The sequence below is a fragment of the Cynocephalus volans genome, chromosome 9 (genome assembly GCF_027409185.1).
Source record: "Cynocephalus volans isolate mCynVol1 chromosome 9, mCynVol1.pri, whole genome shotgun sequence".
NCBI lineage: Eukaryota > Metazoa > Chordata > Mammalia > Dermoptera > Cynocephalidae > Cynocephalus > Cynocephalus volans.
Genome location: NC_084468.1, coordinates 3,650,463 through 3,657,730, shown reverse-complemented (window position 1 = coordinate 3,657,730; position 7,268 = coordinate 3,650,463).

Here is a 7,268-nt window from a genome sequence, read left to right as displayed (position 1 = left end):
CTCTACCTGGCCTGGCTGTGTGTCACTGTGTCCCTGTGCATGCCACATCCCCTCGCCCCCCTCCTGGGGGAGACAGAATGAGGTGACAGCAGAGTCCTTAGAATGTGCTGGCACTCGCTGAGCACCCACAGAAAGGCCATGCTGGTGACGACAGTGGTTGGACCCTGCTGTGGGTGGAATCATGTTCCCAAAAAGACATGTTGAAGATCTAGTCCCAGATACCTACGATTGTGAGCTTACTTGGAAATAGTGTCTTTGCAGATGTCATCAAGTTAACATGAGTTCACGCTGGATTGAGGGCGGGCCCTCACCCAGTGACTGTGCCCTTAAAAGACACAGACACAGACAGGGAGAATGTGACAGCACAGGCAGAGACAGAGACAGGCAGTCGCAAGCCAGTGACGGCCCATGGCCCTGCGCTGCTGGAGGAGGTGGGAAGGGTCCTCCCCCGAGTGACCAGAGGGGGCGTGGCCCTGCAGCACTTGGTTTCAGACCTGGCCCCTCCCCGCCCAACCAAAGGAATATGTTTGTACCATTGTAAGGCGCCTGGTCTGCGGGACTCTGTCACTGCAGCCATGGGACACTGCTACAGACCCCGTCCCGCGGGGGCCAGCCCTCTGCAGCACCTCTGCAGTGGTGGGCTGGCCATTTGAGGGAAAGTGAACTTGGGAGCTGTTCCCAGGAGCTACAGAGCACTATGTCCCGCAGGGGCGGCTGTCGCAGTGGTGAAAGGAAGGGCCCCACGTGGCCCAAGGGCCCGCAGCCTGAGGGGAGGCGTGACTTGCTCGCTTTGCATTTCTCTCCCCTCAGTGGAGACAAATTGATCTGTACGTAGGATGGGCTGTTGCTGGGGGTGGCTGGCTTGTCAGAGCTCAGGGGCTGCCCGGGTGAGGGGCTGCCTCTGGCCGGGCTGGCGAGGCCTGCCCTCTGCTGGTGAGAAGGTACCCAGGGGAGCCCTTTGGTGTCCATCTGCTCAGCCTCTCCTGCACACCCGTCCATGCTGTGGGACAAGGAGGACACATGTGCCAGCCCGCTCCAGCCATGGCCTCCTGGATCCTCAGTGCTGAGCACCACGCCGGCCGCAATAGAAGACGGCAGGGCACTGTTTACTAAATAATGACAAAACATCACAACAAAAAATGATAAACAACAGCTCAGCACCCAGCCAGAGGGTACAGCAGCAACAGCAGTGGTCACGAACCCTGCAGCTGGCATCTGGGCCAGCCCCAAGCGGCAGGTCCTGCTTGCTCCCAGCACGTGTCTCCAGGACAAAGCAAAGTGCAGCTACCAAGAGGCACAGGCAGAGGACGATTATCGCGTGGCCAACACCATCTTCTGGGTTCTGTGGCCACATAGTGGGGCATGAGTGAGCTGCATAAAACCCACCGGTGGAGACACGCCACGGTGCCACCGGCAAACATCGTTTTGCTCCTCTGTATTTTTCGTATTTTTCAAGTTTCCTGTGTGAACACTTATTCTAGTTTAGATCAGGAAAAAGATGATTTATTGAGTCAACTCGACTTGTTGCTGAGTTGGGGGCCCTGAGGGAGCTGTTTCCGCTGCTGGCTCAGGGTCCCACACAGGAGAAAGCGTCCAGCTCGGGCAAGGCGTGGCCCAGTCCCAGCCTCTCCACTCTTTTCTGGGTAACGCAGAGAAGCAGCCTGCTGTCTCTGAATCTCAGTTTTTTCATCTATCAAATCAGCACTATGTACAATTAATCAGATAAAGCTACTTAAGGGTCTGGCACATAGGTCCTCAAAAACTTGCGACTGCTATTGGCTATTAATATGCTAGACCCCCACCCAGGAGTGTTGTCACCAACTCTAGGCAGGTTCCGCCACGAGCAAAAGGCACCCTAATGTGAGAAGACACACGTGGAGCTGAGCAGGAACGACAATATGCCCCACGTCAGCGGCCCTTGGTTGAATTTATGTTCCATTTAATACAAGTTTATGGTGGGGATCTAGCTGCCCACTGAGAATTTACTCATGGCTTTGTAAAATATCCGACTCCATACCCCAAGAAGTCTGATTTGGCTTGCAGAGTGCGGCAAAGAAGCAAGACGTAATGAACAAGTGGGGGAGTTCAGGAGAAGGAAAAGGGGAGAAACTGGAGGTGAGGACAGCACGCGACCTTCAAGCCACGGCGGACCGGCGGTTGTGGGAGCCACCCGCCTGCAGGTCTGTGACGCCAGCTGTGCAGAGGAAAGATGGGGCAGCCCCTTCTGGACTCAAGAGAAATTGGGAGAGAAAGTGGTGACCGACTCAGTGCTGGCACGTGTTTATCGAGGGCCTTCCTGCGCCTGCGTGGGGCTCCGTGAGGGGCGTGGCGCATGGCCTGCAGATGGGGCCCGTGCTCGGCCTGGTGTTCGTTTCAGATCCCATATCCTGGACCTGACAATAGTCGTGCGTGGCAGGAACCACCCGTCTCCCCTCACAAGTAAGAGATCCAGACGGATTCTCTGATCCAGCTCAATTAAGGAATAAAATGTGAGTGGAGGTCCCCCCAGCCTCTATGTACAGAATTTCTTACAACCGGGCTCTGAGTGCGGGCCAGGCTCAGAGAAGGCGGCCCCTGAATCCCAGAGGAGCAGCTGAAAGAAGGGAGGAGGAATGGCCCCGGAGGCTGTCCCGAGTGAATGACAGCAGAGAAGTTGGAACAGAAAGAGCGGTGGCCCCAGTGCCCCAGAATCAGGGGTCAGGCGGTCTCTGGGCCAAGCCCATGTTGCCAGAATTAATATGTAAGATAAACAGACCCCTGGAGGCGCTGATGAAATTCTCCAAGTCCAGGTCAGAGGTCTGCTCTTTAGGTGTGAGAAAAGGTTTAGAGAGGACCAGGGTCAAATATTTGCAGCTCAGACAGGCTGGCAGTGCGCTGGCTACCGGCCTCTCTGCGGTCGGTGGGGCTCCCTGGCTTGCTGGGGGAGGGGAGCGGTCAGAGTGGACTCATTACGGGGAAAGGCCGAGAAAGTTGTCTGCAGCTGCTCTCGGCTGCCCGAGCACATCAGCGTCAGCCCCTTGCCCGGGCCCCCAGGCCCAACGCCTCTTGCCGCCCGACCGGCTCCGGCCCCCCCACCTGCCACGGCTCCAGGCTGGGGATGGCCAACTGCTGGTGGGTGGAGGGGCGGGGGGTATGGCAGGAGGGCTGGAGTCCCTGATGCCATGTCCCCTGGACCCCAGCCCCATGGTGGGGAGCTCACCACTTCCCAGGGCACTTTGGAGAACTCTGACCATTGGGGACAAGGCTGGGGTCTCACTGACTTTCACTGTTGCCTGAATGTGGTCAGAGTCTCAGGACTTTGCTGTGAACAGGAGGCAGGGCCACTGGTGTTGGTGTCTATTCCTGCTTTATGGTCGAGGGCCTTGGTCAGGCAGCTAAACTTGGGGTCTTGCTCCTTATCCATGAAGCCAGCAAGGAACCAGGCCAGCAGGTGCCCCAGCCCACGCCTCCCAGAAGTAGCAGGGAGGCCTGGCTTCCCCAGCGGTCAATGGCACCAGCTGGAGTCCCAAAGCCTCTCCCCATAGCCCTGGATTTGTATAAGCAACCGAGCTGGTTGGGCTCCGCGCCTCTGTGTCCAGACTCAGGTATAATTAGGCTGTGGTGGTAACACTCACTGTCACTGTGGTTTGCACTCAGATCCTCAGAGTACTTGAGAGTCTCTTTGTTCCGACAACAAAACCGAAACCTCCACGCACGACCGCGTGCCCACTGTGAAATGGAGGCAAATTTAAAGTAGAAATGAGCCAAACAAAGAGTGTTTCAAACTATAAATTCATTCCAATATTTTTACAAAGAAATGTACAACCAGTTCTCACGCCGAGTACAAACACGAGAGCTAGAGGACGTGTGGGCTGTGGTTGTTCACCAGGCACTCGTGACGGGCCCTCCACGTCGTGTGGCATCTCTTTCCTCTAAACGCCCGCCTCTCTTTCTGTCGTGTGTCCACTCAACAAACACACCTGGTGGTTTTGGGCACCACACTAGAGGCTGAGGACACAGTGACCAGTAGGTTGTGGGAACAGGCAGTCACCAGGCAGGACAGGGTGAAACGTGCTGTGACAGATGTCAGAGAAAGACCCCTCGGCCTGGGGTGGGGTGGGGTATTCAAGGAGGGCTTCCTGGAGGAGGAGCTGCAGAGTGGCTCTCGAAGGCACAACAGGAGCTCTCCGGGGGACCAGCGGGGGAGGGCATCGTGGAGAAGGTGCCTCGGTGAGAAGTGTCTCTCCGGGTCTACCGGGCATCCGGGCCAGGAGGAAGAGACGGAGGAAGGGCAGCGCCCTCCAGGTGATGATGGGCCCGGCTGCGTGGCCCGCAAGGTCTGGGCTTTGTCTCTTCATTCCCGAAGGATGTGATATGGAGAATCAGACCCTTGAGATGCCCCACGGAACAAAAGGCCCTGTATGAGCTCGTTTTCTGCTATTGATTTCTAACAGTTTGGGAGGCTGGGGGTGCACCCGGTGAGGGCCTCTGGGGTGGGAGCTCTCTACAGGGTCCCGGGGCAATGCCGGGTGTCGCATGGCGAGAACGGCCTGAGCAAGAGAGCTCACCTGCTCCCTCGCTCTCCTTACAAAGCCATGAGAACCACGCCTGTGGCCACCCATGAAACCAGCCACCCATCGCCCCACGAATGGGTCAGTCCACTCACGAAGGCACCGTTCACGCGATCTCTCAAAGGCCCCACCTTTCAAATACCATAACTGGATTTCCCAGTCTCTTAACACTATTACTATGGGGATCAGGTTTACGATACATGAACTTTGGGGGGACACATTTGACCCAAAGCAGGCCCCTTTGTCAAGTGAGTTTGGGGGCTTATCTTGGAGATTCCCAGTGCATGTTACCACATTAAAGGCTCTGAGAAGTCCCGCAAAAAGGAAAGCAGCTCACACTAATCTGGTGGTCCTCCAGTTTATTTGACTACGGAATCTCTGTGCACCACCTGGAAACCCCAAGAAACGGACATAGCAAGGTGCATGAACACTGGTGACCAGCCCCTGCAATGCTCCTGCCTTGCAAGAGGGCCTGGTGGTTGCAGCAGAGATGCCGCCTGCCTTGGCCCAACCAGACAAGGGCTTGGATGCTGGCGAGGACACTCACCAGTTGAGCCTCGCAGGCTCTGGCTGCTCTGGGCTTCTCGAACCCATGTGCAGGGGGGCTGAGGAGGAGGGGACGCATGTGAGGAGCTCGGGACCGGACACCCAGGATGTGCTGTGGCCCCCGTGTGTCACACCCCAGCCTTGGCCAAACCCTGTCAGCCTGGGAGAAGCACGTGGTCCAGCCTGGTGTGAGGAGCTGGTGAGGGCCGGGTAGGAGGGTGTGCCATGACTGGGTGTCCATCTGACAGCCACGCCGGGACCGTGGCTGGTGGAACCCCCAGCCTGACGCAGCCCGCCTTCTTGCCCGCTGGAACACATCAAAGCCATCTGCCTGCCCGGCCCTGCAAATAGCTCATGACCACTGACCAGAACGCCCCTCTGCCTGCAACCCTGCTCCGCCTCTGCCGAAATAGGAAGCAGACTTCTGCATTCCCAGATCCAGGGGATCCGAACCCAAGGGGGCAGCTCTCGGAGAAGAGAGACAAATAAAATGCAGCTTTCCGAAAAGCCAGCGGCGGGAGGGGCACCTGATGCATCCCGGGGAGCTGCGGGAGGGACGCCCGGCCGGGAGGAGGCTGGCGGGGGAGGCGCTGCCCACGGCTGGGCTGGGAGCCGGGTACCGGCGTGCGGGACAGAGGGTTGCTGCCTCCTCCCCGTGTGCTCCCTGGAAAGCGGGCCCCAGGCCCTTGGCCCTCGGGCACCTACTTGCCATCCTGGGCTGCGAGCCGGGATGGACGAGGAGGCTGCGGTCTCCGTCACCTGAAGCAGCCGCCCGCCTGCGAGGTGCCATCAAGCAGTGGATGAGAGCTGTGGGGCTCAGCTCTGGCACTGCCCCCTGCTGGCTCCTGGTCACTCCACCTGTCTGCTCCTCAGTTTCCTCATCCTCTCAGCGGACTGGTGACAGTCATACCCATCCGAGAGGGCTCTGGAAAGAAGGACCCTGCACCTGGAGTGCTTCCCCACCCTGCTGCCACCTGGGCCCGGCTACCTCCAGCTCCTCCGACCCGGCTGAACGATGTGTCCCCTAAGAAAGGAGATCCCAGCAGACACACAGAGCTCCTGTCGAGGGGGACAGAGGTTGGCTCAGGCACCGAGCTGCCCTGGGTGAGGGTGATCGCTGCTGTGAGTCAGCAGGTGGGTAGGAGAGCGTTCCTGACAGAGGCAGCAGCATGCTGCAGAGACCTGCTGTCCTCAGCAATGCCACTGTCACCCCTCAGGACCTGCATGGTCACCTTGAGCTTGGACTGCCCCCATTCTCACACGGCCTGTTCTGAGTCCAGACTCAGGGTGCACCCAGAGCCACTTTCTAAATGCTCTCTGGTGTCACCCTTTGCACCCAAACTGTGACGTGCGTCATTTTACAGAACACCTCCAATGCGGCAGCATGGCCTCCAGCCCTGCCCACCTCCAGCCTTGGCTGCTATCCCGCCCCTCCCTCCCGTTTCCTGGAATGCGTGCGCTGAGATGGATCCTGTTGTCAGAGACGTCCAGGTCTTCATGCCTGAAACCTGCGAATGTTTCCTTATATGAAAAGAGGGACTTTGCGGATGTGATTAAGGATCTCGAGATGTGGAGATTTGCCTGGACTATCCAGGTGAACTAAATGTAATCATGGGGTTTTATAAGGGGGGACAGAAGGAGATTTGACAGAATCCACAGAAGCAGGAGAGGTGATGTCAGAAATTGAGACTGGGCTGATGCAGCCACGAGCCCAGGAACACCAGCAGCGTCTAGAAGTTGGAAGAGGCAAGGAATGGGCTCCCCCCTGGAGCCTCCAGAAGGAAGCGGCCCTGCTGATGCCTTGACTGTAGCCCCATAAGGGTCATTTCAGATCTCTGATCTCCAGAACCACGAGAGGATACATTCGTGGTCTTTCGTGACAGCAGCTGCAGGAAACTAATAAAAGGAGCAGTGTGTTTTCCTGCCTTCGCTCATGTCGTCTGGGCCCCAGGTCAGTACCGTAATGAGCTCCTACACATCCTTCAAAGCCCCACCCGAACACCACCACCCCCGGCCAGGCCTCATCAGCTTCTGTGTGGAATCGATGGCACGTCTTCCTCCCTCCCACACATATCCACACACGGGACTAGAAGGTGAGCAGAATCAAGCCTTATTCTTATCCGTCTTCCCGCTTCCTTGGGACAGGCCTGCTGCTTAGTAAGTGTTAAATGA